This window comes from Arvicanthis niloticus, chromosome 10 (assembly GCF_011762505.2).
Source record: "Arvicanthis niloticus isolate mArvNil1 chromosome 10, mArvNil1.pat.X, whole genome shotgun sequence".
NCBI classification, from domain to species: Eukaryota; Metazoa; Chordata; class Mammalia; order Rodentia; family Muridae; genus Arvicanthis; species Arvicanthis niloticus.
The window spans coordinates 53,218,021-53,237,327 of NC_047667.1; the positions used below are offsets into that span (position 1 = coordinate 53,218,021).

Here is a 19,307-nt window from a genome sequence, read left to right on the forward strand (position 1 = left end):
TTGGAAGAATTAAAACAAATCTTCAATATTAAAGATAGTCTTAGCAATCTGACTTATAGATCTACTTTCATAATAATGAGATATAGACTGAGTTTAATTAAACTTTGTGATCTTCTGTATGTAAATAGTTACTGGGTAGTCCATTAACTGACAGAGCGTGTTTGGTAAGGCCTTTATTTTTCCTTTAAGCATCTTTATCGTATCTTGCTGGAGTTTCCTCCTATGATTCCAGTTAAACCCCATAGTTCCAGCTTCCTGCAGAGTTCCCAGGTAAAGCTGAAGGAGCAGCAGTGATGGCGGTACAGATGGTACAGATATTATCACTGCTATCACTTAGTACATCTTTACCCTGACCCAGGAGCTGCTTCAGGCTTTCTTGTGAGTCTTTATGAAATTAATCATTCCATTCCTTTACATCTCACAATGATATCCCACTTCCCAGTTACCCCTCCACAAACTCCCCTCCCACATCTGCCCTCTCCCCCTCCCCTTTGCCTCTATGACGGTGCTACCCACCCACCCTCTCCCACTCCACCTCTCCAGCATCCCCCTATGCTGGGGCATCAAATCTCCACAGGACCAAGGGCCTCTTCTCCCATTGATGTCAGACAAGGCCATCTTCTGCTACATATGTATCTGGAGCCATGGATCCCTCCATGAACACTCCTTGGTTGGTGGTCTAGTCTCTGGGAGCACTGGTTGGTCTGGCCAGCTGACATTGTTCTTCCTATGGGGTTGCAATCTCCCTCCACTTTTCCAGTCCTTCCACCAGCTCCTCTACCCGGGCCTCTGAGCTCAGTCTGATGGTTGGCTCCAAGCATCTGCATCTGCATTGGTCAGTTGCTGGCAGAACCTCCCAAGGAGCAGCCACACCAGGTTCCAGTCAACAGGTGCCTCTTGGCAACAGCAACAGTGTCAGGGTTTGGTGTCTGCAGACAGGATGGATCTCCATGTAGGGCAGTGCCCAGATGGGCCTTCTTTCAGTCTCTGCTCCATTTTTTTTTGTCCTTGTCTTTCCTTTGGAAGAACATTGCTGGGTTAAAAACTTTGAGATGGGTGGGTGGCCCATTCCTCAACCAGGAGCCATGCCTATCTATTGGAGGTGTTCTCTACAGGTTCTATCTTCCCTTCACTGCACATTTCTGCTAAAGTCATCCCTGTTGGGTCCTGGGAGTCTCTCACTTCTCTCACTTCCCTGGGACTCTCCAGTAGCTATCCCCAGTTCCTCATCCTCTAGACATTTAATTTTACAAAGTAGGCTTTATTAGCCCACAGTTTTCAGATTAAAAAGTCTAGAAGAATAGAAGTTCAGCACCTTGACCAAGGTCACACCCAAAGCAGTAAATGGCTGGCCTGGGATGGCCTCAAGCAGTTTATGTCCTTAGTCATCTCTGTTGATGACTAGTGTCTATAGTATAAAGGTTATTTCTTTTGTTCTGAAACTGGCAAATATCCACCTCTGTTTTTTATATAATTTTTAATTATAGAATATTTAGGTATATGGGTCTCCAGAGAATAAGCCATTGTTTTACACTTTTTGGTCCTATATACACACTGCTGTATCCTACATATAATTATAGTACTTGTTTTATTTGCTTTACAAAATGGTATTCTAAGATATCTCCCCATTGTCAATTGAGTGCTTTCAACGACCATCTGAGAAGCTACTGATGGAATATGTTTATCCTCATCTACTTTGATGATGGAATAAACTATATTGGTAGTATCTCTAGTGTCCAAGGATTCTCTTTTCTTAAGTCTTATGCTGCATGGTAGTGATAGTAATTTTTCTCAAAACTTCTTGATAAATGTTATTATTCTATTTAAATTGGGTTATCTAGTGTTAAGTATATATGACAATCTTTGAAATTATCAAATCCTCCATCTTTTTTATAGTCTGAGATCATTTAAATAATATAAAATATAACCATTTCTGATATTTACAAAAAGACATAGAAAAACTCAAACTGAGCTTTGGTGGTGCTTACAATATCAGGCATGAATTCCCTCCTGTAAAACAGGCTTCAATCTGACAAGAAAGCATCTTGTTAACCTGTAAGACTCATATTACCATTGTACCGATGGGCACATTTTGCCAAGCATGTCAAAATTACAGTATGCAGGCTCCAGCACTGGATAAGACCACTGATGTCTTTTTTTCCCCCAGAAGCCTACATAACACCTCTGGCAGAATGGAAATTAGGCAGCAAGGGGTGAGTTTACTGGTTGGTTTAAGATTCGTGTGATGTCTTCGGCAGTAGAGTTTTATCATGCAGTTATGGCAGATAACCAAGGGTATATATCTTCTACTGCAACTTTTATATAACAACTTGTGCCTTCTGGAAGCAGTATTGTCCTTCCTTCCATGCAGGGTACCTCTAATCAAACTCCTTCTTAATAGATTTATTTTATTTATGTGTATTTGTAATGTGTCTATATATGATTTTATGCAGTGTGTGTGTGTGTGTGTGTGTGTGTGTGTGTGTCCTCAAAGACTAGAAGAGGGCATGAGGTCTCCCAGAGGTATAGCTGCAGGAGACTGTGAGCCATGTGTGTGGGTGCTGGGACTCAAACTTGGGTGGACTGGAGCAGCAAGTGCTCTTAACCACTGAGCGATCTTTTCAGCCCCATATGTCTTTCTAACTAGTGAATTTCCGTGACGTTTTTTCATAAATCCTCAGTTCTGTCAGTCTTCGCAGTATCCCTTATAATATACTCTTTAAAATGTTTTCCATCCCACTTATTTTTTATTTCTTTCAAGTGAACACATTTTACGTTTTTCAAAGCCTGTCAGTAACTTTAAATTTATTCTCAATTAATTTCTGCCTTCCCTTTGTCATTTCCCCTCTTTTTGATTTCTTCATGGTTTATTTTCTTGTTCCTGCGCTGACTTTAAAAATTGAATATCTTGGTGCTGGCAAGATTGTTGGCTGTTGAAAGTATGTGCTACTCCTCTAGATGACTTGAGTTTGGTTCCAGGCATCCGTGTTAAGACTTCACAGCTACCTGTAACTCTAGCTCCATAGGATTCAGTGCCCTCTTCTGGACTCCATGGACACCTACACCTACAATATAAATTCCTATATAGACACACACATACACATAATTTTAAAATGCAGGCAAATGGATGGAACTAGAAAATATCATCCTGAATGAGGTAAGTTAGACACAAAAGGACATGCAAGGAATGTACTTACTAATAAATGAATATTACCCCCCCCAAAAAAAAGTAGAGAATACCTAGGATACAATCACAGGACTCAAGAAAGCTAACAAGCTGAAGGACCCAAGTGAGGATGCCCCAATCCCACTTGGGAGGGAGAAGAAAGCAATCACAGGAGGTGGGGAGGAAGGGAGGGATCTGGTTGGGAAAGGGGACAGGGAGGGGAAGAAGGGAACATGATCAGGTATTGGGGAGTGGAAACAGGACTGAAGCCCTGAGGTCCAACAGAAAAAAAAAAATGGAAACAGACAACCTCGGGAGGTAGGAAGTTGTACCCTCTAGAATGTACCAGAGATCTGGGAGGTGGGAGATGCTCAGGACTCAGAGGGAAGAACCTTAGATGAAATGTCTTACAGTGGGGAAAGGGAACTTGTGTAGTCCATCTCCAGTGGAAGAACAGGGCATCAAGTGGAGAGATGGAGTTGCCATCCCACAGTCAAAAACTCTGACCCAGGACTGTTCCTGTCTGAAGGAACTGCAGGAACAAAAATGGAGAAGAGCCGGAGGAAAAGGAGGTTCGATGAGAGGTCCAAATTGGGATTCAGCTCAGGGGGAGGCCCCAAGGTCTGACATTATTACTGATGCTATGGTGTGCTTACAAACAGGAGCCTATCATGACTGCCCTCTGAGAAGGCCCAACAAGCAGCTGAAATATTCAGATGTAGATATTTGCACCCAACCAATAGACAGAAGCTGCTGCCCACTGTGGTTGAATTAGGGAAAAGCTGGAAGAAGCTGAGGAGGAGGGCGACCCTGTAGGAGGACCAGCAGTCTCAATTAACCTCAAGATCTCTGAGACACTGGGCCACCAAGCAGGCAGCATACAGCAGCTGATATGAGGCCTTCAACACATATATAACAGAGGACTGCCGATTCTGGGTTCAGTCAGAGAAGATGCACCTAACCCTCAAGAGACTGGAGGCCCCAGGGAGTGGGGAGGTCTGGCGGGGTGAAGGGGTGGGGACATCCTCTTGGAGACAGGAGGGGAGAAAGGAGATGTGGGATGTGGAAGAGTTGGAGGGTGGACCGGGAGGGGGATAAAGTCTGGACTGTAAAAAGAGATTAAAGAATAAATTTTTAAAAATCTAAAAAAAAAAAAAATGAATATCTTTTTCCATATTTTTAAAGACACAGTCAATATATTTTCCTACACGGATGCTTGTTAGCCTCAGAACAATAAATACACAAAGCTAATTCTCTACCAAAAGAGAGAATGCAAGCATAGAAGTGCATACTTTCAGGCCCAGCTATGAAGAGAATGAGGCAGGTGGATCACTTGAGCACAGGAATTTGCATCTTACTTTAGCAACCTAATCTCCATCTACTAGAAAAGAGAGAGAAAGCCTAAGAGGCAGAGACAAAGGCGGAGGGATCAGGCCATGGTTTCAGATTTTAAAAATTCAATTATAGCACAAATTGTGTCCTTTAGGGGAAAAAATGCACTCAAAGGGAAAAAAAAAAAAAAAACCTTAAGGATGTCAGAAACAGAGGTATGAGAAGTGATTTTTCCAGGTTGTTTCTGAAGTTGGATGTCACTTAACATGTCCCTATATTTCTGTGAAAATCTGCTAACGAAGTGGGTAGGCTGACCTGTTGGTATTCAGAATTGGCTCCAAGCATGGAATCCCTACTTCTTGGGATTTCTTAGAATCATAGATTCTCAGGCCCACACGGAAGTACACGAAACGTGCATCTTTAACACAGTTCCTCATACTGAAGAGCTCTTGCTTTACTGGGACTGGGCTGAGAGACAAAGTGAAGCTATGACTAGTGGGAATGCAACCCTGACTAACCCAGTGGCTTCTGGTTGATTCTGCTCCCCGTAGACAGCTTAGTCAGTTTTCTGGTGGCTCTGGTGGCTCTGGTGGCTCTGGTGGCCTTGGAACAGGATCATTCAGGCCCTGCTGACAAATTTCAAGGATGCCAATCAAGCATGGAACAGGTCTATTTTGGACAGCCATCCCTGTGGGAGGGAGGTTGCAGGTGCCTAGCTCAGGAGCTCTGACAAGAAAGCAAGAGTAGTATTGAGACAAAAGCAGCAGCCTGAGAGAAGGCACCTATCCCTTTAGAATTACCACTGTACTTCCCTCTTCTTCCTCGTCTCTGGCATCTGGAATAAATCTCTCCCACCTGCCTTAAATCATGGTCTGGGAAGTGTCTCTTTATTTTCTTTTCAACCTGAATTCTCTCTGCCCAGTTGGATACTTCAGGCCCCAGTCTTTATCTCCCTAAGCAGCCAGAGGTGAGTAACAGTTGTTTGCATTCTGTGTTCTCTCTCTCTCTCTCTCTCTCTCTCTCTCTCTCTCTCTCTCTCTCTCTCTCTTTGTGTGTGTGTGTGTGTGTGTGTGTGTGTGTGTGTGTATTCCTGACATTCTGCAACACTCTGCCCCTGCCTCAGAGTGCACTGGCCATCACACTTCCTGGAATATTGATTACTTCCCTTCTCAGGAAGTCTTGCTTTAACCAAATACCCTATGTAAAACTGAAGTCCATGTTTGTTTTTTCTATAGACCCTTAGTCCTACATTTCCCACTGCATTTGTCATTTTATATGCTATATAGTTTACTAGCTTGTCATATCTAGAAAAAGACAATGACCTTTTAATTGTGTCGTTTACAAATGTATCCTATGTAAAATAGTGCTCTGTCATACCTAGAGCCTCCATAAATATTTGTTGAACTGACTTGAGTTGAATTGAATTTTATTGGATAGAAGAACTATCACTGTGAGAGGTTAGTGGTGCACCTGGTCCCCTGAGCACCATTGTCTAGCTCTAGCATTGCTCCTTGGTCTGGAGGAGCCCTGCAGGACCCCAAGAGCATCCTGCTTCCCTGTGGAAACCTTCAGGGCCCCAAAATGAACCATCTTGGAACCCTGCCCAACGTCCCATTCTAGTTGGAGCTGCCTACCACCCCAGCTGGGTCTAACTGAGACACAGCCTGAAGAATAGGATTTGCACATGACACAGCCTGCAAAGTGGAGTTCCATGACCTTCATTGTCTGACCCATGGCTCCCCCCCCCCCACCTTCCCGAGAAGTCCTGCTGCCATCAGGATCATCCAGCCAACACCAGGGAAAACAAGATGCCTTAAGGTCAGTGTAAGAACACAATCAACAAGACCCAGGGGAATATGGCATCACCAGAGTCCAGCTACCCTGCAACAACAAACCCTGGATATCCTAATTAAACTGAAGTATAAGAAAAAGATTTTAAATTCCATTTTATAAAGATGATAGAGGCCTTTAAAGAGGATATGAATAAATCTTTTAAGGAAATACAGGAAAATACATTCAAACAGGTGAAGGATATGAATAAAACTATCCAAGACATGAAAAGGGAAATGGAAGCAATAAAGAAAATACAAACTGAGGCAAACATGGAGATGGAAAACTTAGGAAAGCCAACAGGAGCTACAGACATAAGCATTACCAACAGAATACAGGAGAGGGAAAAAAGAATCTCAGGTGTAGAAGATACAATAGAAGAAATCAATACATCAGTCAAAAAATGGAAAATCTAAAAATTCATGCCACAAAACATTCAGGAAATTTGGGACAGTATAAAAAAACTAAACCCAACAATACTAGGAATAGAAGAAAAAGATGCCCTCCCCCCCTCAAAGGTTCAGAAAACATCTTTAACAATATCTTAGAATAAAATTTCCCTAGCCTGAAGAAAGGAATGCCTATAAAGGTACAAGAAGCTTACAGAACACCAAACAGAATTTATCAGAAAAGAAAATCTTTCTTCCACATAATAATCAAAGCACTTAATATACAGAACAAAGAAAGGATTTTAAAATCAGCAAAGGGAAAAGGCCAAGTAACATATAAAGGCAGACCTATTACACCTAATTTCTCATCTGAGACAAAGCTAGAAGGGCCTGGGCAGAGGTCTTGCAGATCCTAGAAGATCATAGGTATCAGCCCAAACTGTGATACCCAGCAAAACTTTCAATTACCATAGATGGAGAAACCAAGATAATCCATGGCAAAACCAAATTCAAACAATACCTATCCACTAACCCAGACCTATAGAGGATATTAGAAGGAAAATTGCAACCCAATGAGGCTAACTATACTCAAAAGAACCACAAGAATTAAATAATTTCACACCATTAAAACCAATAGAGAAACGAGTATGTGCGTGTACACGCGCGCGCGCACACACACACAGCTGTAACCAACATAAAAATAACGATATATAACAATCATTGGTCATTAATATCTCTCAAAATCAATAGATTCAATGGGATATCCCAGTAAGGACACAGGCTAACATAATGGATGCATAAACAGAATCCATCATCCTGCTGAATACCAGAAACACATTTCAGCAACAAAAATAGTCATTATCTCAGTATAAAGGGCTGGGAAAAGGTTTTCCAAGCAAATGCACCCAAGAAACAAGCTGGAGTAGCCACTCTAATATCTAATAAAATAGATTTTTAACCAAAAGTAATCAAAGGAGACACGGGGACACTTCATATTCATTAAGGAAAAATTTCACCAAGAAGACATCTCAACTCTGAACATCTAAGTGCCAAATGCAGGGACACTCATATTTGTAAAAGAAACATTACTAAAGCTTAAATCACACATTGAACCCCACACATTAATAATAGGAGACCTCAACACCACACTCTTAACCATTGAACAGGTCATCAAGACAGAAACTAAACAGAGAAGTAGCAAAATAACAGAGGTTGTGATTCAAACGGACTTAACAGATGTCTGTAGAACATTTCACCCAAACACAAAAGAATGTGCATGAGGTTCTTCTCAGTACCTCATGGAACCTTCTCTAAAACTGACCATATAATTGGTCACAAAGCAAACCTCAACAGATACAAGAAGATTGAAATAACCCCTAGCATTTTATCGGATCACCATAGATTAAATCTGGACTTCAACAACAACAGAAACAACAAAAAGCCAACATAATTATAGAATCTAAACAACTCTCTACTCAATGATCACTGGGTCAGGGAAGAAATAAAGGAAGAAACTAAAGACATTCTAGAATTCAATGAAAATGAGGGCACAACATACCCAAACTTGTAAGACACTATGAGAGCAGAGCTAAGAAGAAAGCTCACAGCCATAAGTAGTTTCATGAAGAAGTTGGAGAGTTCTCATACTGACGACTTAAAAGTGCATCTGAAGTATCTGGGGAAAAAAGAAGCAAACATAACCAGAGGAGTAGAGATAGAGAAATCAAACTCGGGGCTGTGATTAATAAATTAGAAACAAAGAAAACAATACAAAGAATCAATGAAACCAAGAGCTGGTTCTTTAAGAAAATCAGTAAGATAGACAAAACATTAGTCAAACTAACTAGAAGGCAGAGAAACATTACCCGAGTTAACAAAGTCAGAAACAAAAAAGGAGACATAACAACTGACACTGAGGAAATTCAAAGAATCATTAGGTTGTACTCCACAAAATTGGAAAATCTAAATGAAATGGATGAATTTCTAAACAGATATCAATTACCAAAGCTAAATCAAAATCGAGTAAATTATCTAAACAGTCCTTCCTACAAACTCTAAGAAAATAGAAGCAGTCATTAAAAGTCTCCCAACCAAAAAAGAAAAAAATTTTCAGGGCCAGATGGCAAATGGTTTTAGTGCAGACTTCTACCAAACTTCCAAAGAAGAGCTAATACCAATATTCCTCAAACTGTTCCACAACATAGAAACAGAAGGAACACTGCCAAACTCATTCTACAAAGTCACAGTCCCCCTGATACCTAAACCACATAAAGACTCAACAAAGAAAGAGAATTTCAGTCCAATTTTGCTTATGAACATTGATGCAAAAATACTCAACACTCACAAACAGAATCCAGAAAAACATCAAAATATCATCCATCATGATCAAGTAGGCTTCATCCCAGAGATGCAGGGGTGGTTCAATATAGAAAAAACCATCAATGTAATCAACCATATAAACAAACTAAAAGGAAAATAGCACATGATCATCTCACTAGATGCTGAAAAGGCATTTGACAAAATCCAACACCCCTTCATGATAAAAGTCTTGAAGAGAGCAAGGATATGAGGGGCACACCTAAACACAATAAAGGAAGTACACGGCAAGCCAATAGCCAACATCAGATTAAATGGAGAGAAACGTAATGCATTTCCCTAGAATTGGGAACAAGAGAAAGCTGTCTACTCTCCAACTATCTCTTGAATATAGTACTTGAAGTTCTAGCTAGTGCAGTAAGACAACTAAAGGATATTGTGGAGATACAAATTGAAATGAAAGAAGTCAAAGTATCGATATCCATAGATGATATGAGAGTATACATTAGTGACCCCAAAAATTCTACCAGAGAACTCCTACAACTGATGAACACCTTCAGCAAAGAGGCTGGATACAAAATCAACTCAAAGAAATCAGTAGCCCTCCTCTACACAAGTGACCAATGGAAAGAAGTCAGGGAAACAGTGACCTTCACAATAACCACAAGTAACAAAATACATGTGTGTCACTCTAACCAAGCACGTGAAAGACCTGAATGACAAGAACTTCAAATATCTAAGAAAGAAATTGAGGAAGGTATCAGAAGGTGGAAAGATCTCCCATGCTCATGGATCAGTAGGATGAATAATGTAAAAATGGCCATCTTACCAAAAGCAATCTACAGATTCAATGCAGTTCTCATCAGAATTCCAGCACAGTCCCTCACAGATCTTGAAAAAAAATAATTCTCAACTTCATATGGAAAACAAAAAACAAAAACAAGCAAACAAAAAAACCCAGGATAGCTGAAATAATCCTGAACAATAAAAAACAAAAAAACTTCTGGAGGTATCACCATCCCTGACTTCAAGCTGTACTGCAGAGCAATAGTAATAAAAACTGTATGGTGTTGGTTTAGGAACAGACAGGTGGATCAATGGAATCGAATGAAAGACCCAGAAATAAACCCACACATGTTTGGACACTTGATTTTTGACAAAGAATCCAAACCACACAATGGAAAGGAGAAAGCATCTTCAACAAATGGTGCTGGTCTAACTGGATGTCTGCATATAGAAGATTGCAAACAGATCCATAATTCTCAACCTACACAAAACTCAAGTCCAAATATATCAAAGACCTCAATGTAAAACCAGATGTGTTAAATCTAACAGAACAAAATGGGGAATAGCCTTGAACTTGTCAGCACAGGAGATAACTTCCTAAACAGAACATCAGTATCTCTGGCACTAAGGTCAACAATTGATAAATTAGACCACATGAAACTGAAAAGCTTTATAAGTCAAAGGACACTGAATGTGGAGAAGGAAATACCCCTCCATTGCTGGTGGAAGTGTGAACTTCTACAACCACTGTGGAAATCAACTGGCAGTTTCTCAGAAGACTGGAAATAGTGCTACCTCAAGACCCAGCTATACCGTTCTTGGGCATATACCCAAAAGATGCTTCACCACCTCACAAGGGCACTTGCTCACCTATGTTTATAGCAGCTTTATTGCAACGACCAGAAACTGGAAGGAAACAATCTAGATGTCTCTCAGCTGAGGAATGAATACAAAAAATGTGGTACATCTTCACATTGAAAACATCTTCGGCCATTGAAAACAAAGACATTATGAATTTTGCAGGCAAATGGATGGAACTAGAAAATATCATCCTGAGTGAGGTAACCTAGACCCAAAATGACATGCTTGGTTTGCAGTTACTTATAAGTGGATATTAGTCATAGAGTGCAGGATTATCATGGTGGAGAATCAGGAGTTGACACCCAGAGGTGGCCTTCCCTTCTCAAAAGAAGGAGAAGAGGGAATTCTGGGAGGACTTGCATGAGGGGGTACTGAGAGGAGTGAAAGGGCTGATAGTGGGTTGTAAAGGGAATAAATAAATAAATAAATAAAATAATAAAGAACTATTACTCACTACTTAATTATACTCACATCCAAAGGTCTACTCTCCCCTGGATTATTCCCATCAATAGATAAAAGTACTTATTTTACTCATCAAAAACAAATCTCAGGAGTGGTGAGGTGGCTCAGAGGATAAAGTACCTGCTGGCAAGCCCGATGGCCTGAGCTCAGCCCCCAGGACCCACATAAAGGTGGGAGGAGAGGAACAGCCCCACAAAGTTGTCCTCTAATGTTCATCTGTGTGCCATGGCACATGCCTACCCACGTGTCATTTTACACACACACACACACACACACACACTCACACCTCACACAAATACACATACACACTCGCATCTCACACTGACACACAAACACACACACATTCCCCCCACATACATGCACACACATATACACACTCACACCTCACGCTGACACACAAACACACACACATTCCCCCATACAGATGCACACACACATACAGACACACAGTCACACACACACACTCACACCTCACACACACATGCTCCCCCCACACACATGCACACTCATACCTCACACTGACACACAAACTCACACACACACATTGCACAGTCTGTTGACATCTGTTTCTCACCAACCAGCCATCTAATCTCTTCTCCTTTTTGAGCTGAGATTATTGAAAATGTCAATACCTCTGATTGCTTGCTTTGCCCTTTCCTATGCACACATGCCACCACTCCAGGGGCCGAGTCTTCTCTCTTCTGGGTTCACGCAGTGTTCTCTAAGCTCCGTCTCCTGCATGCATTTGTTCCCCCTGCAATCTGCTTACAACACAGCACTGATACATCGGACCCAAACCAAATGGCTTTTCATCTCGCCGCTTACAATGCTCAGACTTACACAGCAAGCACTTTTACCCACAGAGGCAGCTTGCTGACCCCTTACAGAATATTTTCAGACAGGTATCACTGCACCCATTGTATCTGTGGAACAGATGTGGGAAACTGTATCATCAAGTTACAATAAAGTAATCCTAGATTTGAACTCTGGCCTGACAGTGGGTAAATATCAGGCCTTGTAGCTGATGGCAGTGACTGATCTGCTAGAACATTACATTGTAATAGGGTCTTTATAAAAACTGCTTTTCTCCTCAAAATGTCTTCTATTTCTCAAAACAATAGTTTTTTTTTATTTTTAATCCAGCATCCTCTTATAATCAGGCATACAATTTCTCACTTAGAAAAATTATCTTAAAATCTTTTTAGTTTCTCTTGGAATACATTATTTAATAATGCTGTCAGTTATATTTTTAATCAGATGGATGCTATTTTGGTTTGGTTTCTGTTTCTGTGATGTAACACTGACCAAAAAGGAACCTGGGGGAGGAAAAAGGTTATTCGACTTACAGATGGCCTTCCATGGTCCAAGGCAGGAAGCTGAAGACAAGAACTGAAGCAGGGATCATGGAGGGGTGCTGTTTACTGGCTCCTCCCGTGGTCTGCTGAGCCGCCTTCCTCATACAGCCCGGCACAGCACTGCCAACAGCAAGCTGTCCCTCCTGCACCATTAGCCATCAGGAAAATGTCCCAGAGTAATGCCAATCTGGAGGCAAGCCCTCATTTGAGGGTCCCTCTTTTCAGGTATGTCTGCACCCCTGTGGTTCTGTCTACAGCCTAGGCAATTACAAAATAATATCACATGTTATGTGACCATGCTTTGAGAATGAAAAACTAGAAGATGACTAATTGAATCTTACCGGTAAGCTGTGGTGTTGGAAAAAGCTAATGACCAACCCAAGGTGTCCTGCAAGTGCTGATCTGACAGTGTCACTAAAGGTCTTGCCTGTGCTTGGCATTCATAAATCATCATGCTACCCACCCCCAATCTTTGTGCAGATCTCACCTTTACCACTGGGTTGCTGCTTTTTTGTCTTGGTCACTGAAATACAAGGGAAAAAATCCAACTGAGGCATGGGCTAAGACAGAAAGGGAGAGAAGTAAAAAGAGAGCCCTTAGCAGCAGTCATCGGATCGCAGCCGGGGTCTCTGCATGTTTTAGATGTTTGCATAGATGGCTGACTATAAAAATCATAAATCATTCTACGAAGTATTTATGGTGTAATAGCTACAAATCACCAGGTGACTCAGAAAGCGGTGTTAGAGAAATATGAAAAACTAGGAGTATAAAAACAGACAACAACCTCAGATATACAGCCCATGCATTAGAAGAAATGAAATTGCTTTATTCATCAAAATGATCAACGCAAAGTGAGCAAGGCAGAGTTATTGTGTTTTCTGGCGGGGTGACCAGTCTGGTTTCCCTTAGGATTAATGTTGTGTAAACATGTTTACCGTCAACTAAAGAAATATTCTCTGGTCCACTGAGAGGGTGAAACACTGCTAGTTTGGTCTCAGTGTAAGTGATCCTTCTATCTTTGGGATACTAATTTGTATAACTTTAAGCTGTTTATAGCAGATACAAAATTCTATAATCAAATATCATTTTTAGTAGGACTTCACTATGCAGCCTAGGCTGGCCTGGAACATGCTACATAGCCCAGGCTATCCTCCAGCTTGTGTTCCTTCTGCCCTAGGGAACAGATATTATAGATGTATACAACTAGCTCAAGTAGTAATACTTTTTTCTGTAATCAATGTTTGGATCTTTTGGAAAGACTATTCTGACATTCTATCTCAGGACAGTTTAGTCTTATGATCTGAAAGGGTGTCAAAATTAAAGAAAAAATAGAACTATCTCAGTTTTGTTATTGCTAAAATTCTTGTACAAATATCCAGAAAAGGCTCTGTGAGTTTAGCTAGTACAAAACTGAAAATTAAAAAAAAAGAAAATTATTTTGCCCTCAAAGCATGTTTTAAAGAGTATTAAGCTGTATAAGTCTGGAAACACTTAGAGTTCCATAATTTGTAACAAAAAAATAAAAATAATACTTATGTAATACTACATAAGGCATTATACCATCAGTAAAATGATAAGCATACTGTCTGAGAAAACTAAAAGAATATTTGTAGCATAATATTTTGAAAAGTTTAGCACAGAAAGTTGTATTTACATACTGCAATTACATCCACATAAAAACTACTTATACACGTAAAATGTGAAGGAAATATACAGAGTGTGAATATGTGTCATATTAGCTTATCAGTGAGTATATTCTAGGTTATGTATGGTAGCGAAAGTCCCTAAGTATTTGTGTCTCAGGGCAAAGCTTGTGCTACGTGACAAGGCTGTGCTCACAATCACTCTGGAACTAAGGCTTAAAGATGCCCTCGGTCGTCAGCCTTAGCAGAGGAACATGGTTGCTACTATGTCTTCTAGATGCTGCATGAGAGTGAAAGTCACTCTGCTTGCATTTATGTGTCCGATGCAAACTATCACGAGTGGCACCAAAGGTGATGAGGGAGAGAAATCATGTTATGTGATCAGAAAGAGGTCAGAGAAATACTGATGGCAGCGCTACTGATCTCAATGAGATTGGTGGAGCTAGGTTTTTCTCAAATATCTTACAGTGCTCAAATATGTTTTCTGTGATCATTACTTGCAATCCCATCCGGGAGACAGAAATTGAGAGTTGAGGTTGTGGAACATGAATCTTTCAAAGGGAGACTTTGAACAAGAAATTCTTTTATCCAGACACTTAAAGTGCATCAAGATGATAAACAGGTTCATGTTGGGAAATACAGTTTGATTGAAAAATATTTCTGGTTTCACAACCCTCTAATATGTAATTTATCAATTACATGGAAGGAAAGCACTGCAAGGAGGCACTCTGCTATAAATATTTATAAATGCAGTCAGGAGAATACATATTTCGCCTTTGTCTATTAGAACAGTTTGCCTCAGCAAGTAACCAACAGTAAAGAAAATACCTTTTACAGTAGTGGAGTTATGAATATCCAAGTAAGCAAATGCCTGAGAAATATCAATGGGGGATGGATGGGAGGTAGGAGGATGTTTGGCAAAGGACAGCAGCTTTCATATCAAGTGCTCAAACTTTTGAACCACAATTTATTCATTACACAACCTCAGGCAATCTGGGCTAACTCTTTCCCTACGCGGAATGCAAGTTTTCTCCCATGCAGGCATTATAACTTAAAACATAACCAATGTAAGCCACTTAGGAGTGCACCTGACACCCTGCAGATCAGCTCTCCATTTATTTGTGTGTTAGTTGGATATTGCAGAAGCGCTTGTCAGCTACAGCTATGCAGTGATCCAGCTTTTCAGAGGTGGCTGTCTGTTAAATTCCTCTCTGTGGGGCATAGAGAGATTTAGTAAAGCCACTGCCATTGGGCTCTTCTTCCTAAAGGAAGACACTGTTCAAATGGAATTTTATAGGTGCCCCTCTTTCAAGACGTAGTCAGGACGGGATGATAGATAGCTATCACTGCACCAAGTTGCGCTCAGAGCGAGCACTGGTAAATAATCAAGGGTGATTGTGACAGCCAGTCGGACAGTCTCTCTTGATGATATGCGATGAACAAACTCTGAGAGCAGGCCAAGGGAGGAGAACGGAGCTAGGCCTAGGCAGGAGAAATTGCTGCAGGAAGTAGGAACTGGCTTACACTCAAGCTGCCTTGGCTCTGTTCTGTCACCTACAAAGCTATAAGGGGTTGTTGACAGGTTGCCTCTAACATGGAGGTGGCCATGTTATGGAGCAGAGAAACCAGAGCCAGGTTGGTTTGTGAGACTGAGGGACACCTGAGTCTTCGTGTGACTGAGCCCTCTCTCTTTCTCTCTCCATGTACATATGTGTATGATATGCATATGTGTGTATGTGTTTGAGTGGGTATGCTCACCTGTACGTGGACACACGGAGACTGACTTCCAGTGTCTTTGTAATGCTTTTCATGTTAATTTTTGAGGCAATGTCTCCCACTGACTGAACCTTGAACTTGTTGTTTTTGCTAACTTTGTTGGCCCAGGATCTGTGCTTCTCCTGCCTGGGGCTTGGATCTGAAGATCCTAACTGAGGTCTTCGTTCTTGGGCAGTGAGCATATTACCCATCGTACCATCCACAGAACTCCATCCTTCCCTGATTGGGACGTTCTGTGGGCCCTGCTTCCTTTGTCGGGTACATGCAAGCTGCACTGGCACAGGTGCACAAGCCAATGGAAACCTCCAAAGCCAGGGATGAATTGAATAAGACAGACAGCGAATTGGATTGTTCCTGCCAGAGAGGTGAGATTACTCGTGAAGTTCTGTGACCTGTGTGCTGAGGGTCCTGAGGGTACCCAAATGCACCACAGGGCTCTTTATGACTGTGCAGAGAAAAAAAGATGTCAAAGGTACCACGGCTTCCACATGACAGAGCTTATCTTCAACGGAAAGCCTAAGTTTACCCTGTTTCTGATTACCTTAACTTCCCCAGATGGCCATGGCAGTCTACTGCTGTGTTTCTGTGCTTTCTGGACTACCTGAGTATGTTCCTTCATGTACATGGAGTCTTATGTTTTCAAAATGCTGTGAGCTGTTCACAGAGAAACACAGGCTCCCATGGTCCTTTCCTCCTCTGCACGGGATTCACAAGTGTTTGCATACAGAGGGACTTTGACTCTGAATTATGAGTGTTTACATGGAAACCTTAATATAGAAAGGGTAGATTTGGTTTCTTTTCAATTATATTCTTAGGACCCAAATACAGACTTATATAAAAAAATCTTTTAAGACTGCATTTTAATTCTTTACTGTGCCCTCTCTCTCTCTATCTCTCTGTCTCTCTGTCTGTCTCTCTGTCTCTCTGTCTCTGTCTCTGTCTCTGTCTCTCTCTGTCTCTCTCTCTCTCTCTCTCTCTCTCTCTCTCTCTCTCTCTCTCTGTGTGTGTGTGTGTGTGTATTTTATGGTACATTTGTGGAAATTGGTTCTCTTCTACCATCTGGAGACAAGCAGACCCTGGGTTTTAGAGTACTAGAACAGGAATCTCCAAGGCAGTGAGAGACCCTGTGTCAAAAAATAAGATTAAAAATTACAGAAGAGAGCTCTGGCCTCCATAAGTACACACATGATCAAACAAACCTGTATACACATGAACACACATGCATATAGCACATACAGAAAGAAAATCTTTCCATTGCTTCCCTTGAAGTTTCACTTTACAGTTTGATGAAGCTATTATATTATGGTCTGATTTCTCAACCAGTGTTCAGTAAATGTAACCTGACCATTCCTAATGCTTGGTCACACGTAAACACCATAATTACTGCCTGAATAGCATAATTCAATTTTGGTGTCTCTTCCTTGTACTGTTCATTACTGCAGCTCTTATCAAAGAACATGTAGCCCACACTACTCCCTCTCTCACTTGATACATGAACCTGAAACAGACAACCTGTACTTAGCATTATCAGTAAAATAATGTCAATAGATTCTCCATGATAATCTCCAATCTTGTATCATTAGTGAAGTCCTGGGTTATGGTGGCTAGGTGGCTGTAGTATTTACAATTACGGCAAACGAGACAAAATCATTGCACCCAAAAATAGCAGGAAGATGGTAGGTCATAGATTCTATGATCGAATCTTGAAATTTTGCTATTCTCTTATTTGATATTGATGTATATCATCAAAGTCTTCTTGTTTTGTATTAAAATGAGCGGAAATGGCAAGACCGAAGAGAAAAGCCTTCATCCTGAACATAGTTTGGCATCTAGGACATGAATAGGGATTTGAACTAAAATGGTCTCCAAAGTGGTGTTGAGTCTCCCTAGGCAGGATGGGAAAAAGCACAGAAGCTGCCTAACTGCTTTAGTTAAAAACAGCCATACAATCTCTCAAAGGGTGAGTCCCCAGCCAGACTCCTCTGCAGCATTCCTGCTGAGGCGGGCTCTCTGGAACCTGTCCAGAGCCTCACCACTGCTAGGGAAATCCTGCTGATGGTGCTGGCTGGAAAGCTGCCCTCCCCCTCCCCCATGCTTGAGTACTCATGACTCATGAAAAAGGACAAGCATCCCCCACATGAGGTGACTCTGCATTTTCCCTGCTAATGGTTGGGTCTCTCAGGATCAGGCATTTTATCTACCGAGTCTTCAGCCATGACTGGCATGCCATGGCCTCTTGTGTCTGCTGTCTTCTGAACTGTATCTGGCTCCATGCCTGGCATGCCATAGCCTCTTGTGTCTGCGGTCTTCTGAACCGTATCAGGCTCTAACCAGGGCTCTTACTCTTAAATCCTGTGGAGCTCTCAGATCAGCTTTCCCACAATCCAAAGGTCTATGATCCTTGTGGCTGTTCTTCAGTTCACTGCCTGGGATTCTCAGCCATTCTGTAGTTTCAACCATTACCTTCAAATTCAGAATTAATTTGAATAATTACATGAGTAGTTTAAATGAGCTCTTGTGCGTCAAATCAGTGACCACTGCTCACTACAAAGAAATAAAAATCAAAACACACGCATCTAACAAATTCACTAGAAATAAAATCTCAATATTTTTACTGTCCTTTTCTCCACTTTTTTTTTTTTTTTACATTAAGTGTTAATGCCTTGAAGCTTCAGGTTTTTGTTTTAACTCTAAAATAAATGACACTAAAGTAAAAAAATGTATTCATCACCCCTCCCAATTCTAAAATACTTTGACCTTTTTATCAATGAGCACATTTCAGCTCATTTCATTGGTCAAAGTAACTATCAAAATTTCTTTTAAAAATATAAAATAATTATGTTTTATAATCTTCTGACATTTTTGCTCTTTATATAATATATTTTGGTGCAACATCTTAAATACACAAAAATGTATCAGACATTAGTATCACACTTGATTGTATATGGCACAGAGAGGATGAATGGTAAATACTTTTGGAAAGAAAGAATGGGCGGTGTAGAAATCTCTGTGCCTTTCCCCAATATGGCCAGCAGATGGCACACTTGCACACCCACAAAATTGACCCTTGATTTTTTTATATTACCTCCCCTCAGTGTACGATCAAATTAGTGTACAAGTGTTTAGTGCATTTCCACCTGCGGGTCTGCTTGCATCTTGTTACCTATACTAATCGGACACTGCACATGTTAGCTAATTGTTTTTAGACCTCTGGGTGAGTACATCATTTAGAAAAAACACGCAACCAAATGAAAAAAACAAAAAAACAAAACAAACAAAAAAAAAAAAAACAAGATTTGGAGATTGTGATTCATTCATGGCCACCTTCTTTATCATTCAAAAGCCTAAATATTCTTTGGTTCCTGAGATATTTCCAACCACACCATCCAAG

The 19,307-nt window shown here is 40.9% G+C and overlaps 1 long non-coding RNA gene across 9 annotated transcripts in view; it reads right to left on the reverse strand.

Moving 5' to 3' along the window:
- Positions 1-531: 531 nt before the first annotated feature.
- Positions 532-19,307, reverse strand: part of LOC143443720 (uncharacterized) — a 74,108-nt gene continuing 55,332 nt past the window's right edge. For 3 of the 9 annotated variants that reach the window (XR_013112937.1, XR_013112930.1, XR_013112931.1), the window contains 3 exons: positions 12,489-18,379; positions 5,017-5,124; positions 532-1,017 (listed from right to left, as the gene is read on the reverse strand). This is a non-coding gene — a long non-coding RNA (uncharacterized LOC143443720). Of the gene's footprint in view, positions 1,018-5,016; positions 5,128-12,488; positions 18,380-19,307 lie in introns of all 9 variants that reach the window. The other 6 variants (XR_013112938.1, XR_013112933.1, XR_013112934.1 and 3 more) reach the window with 6 other exon arrangements.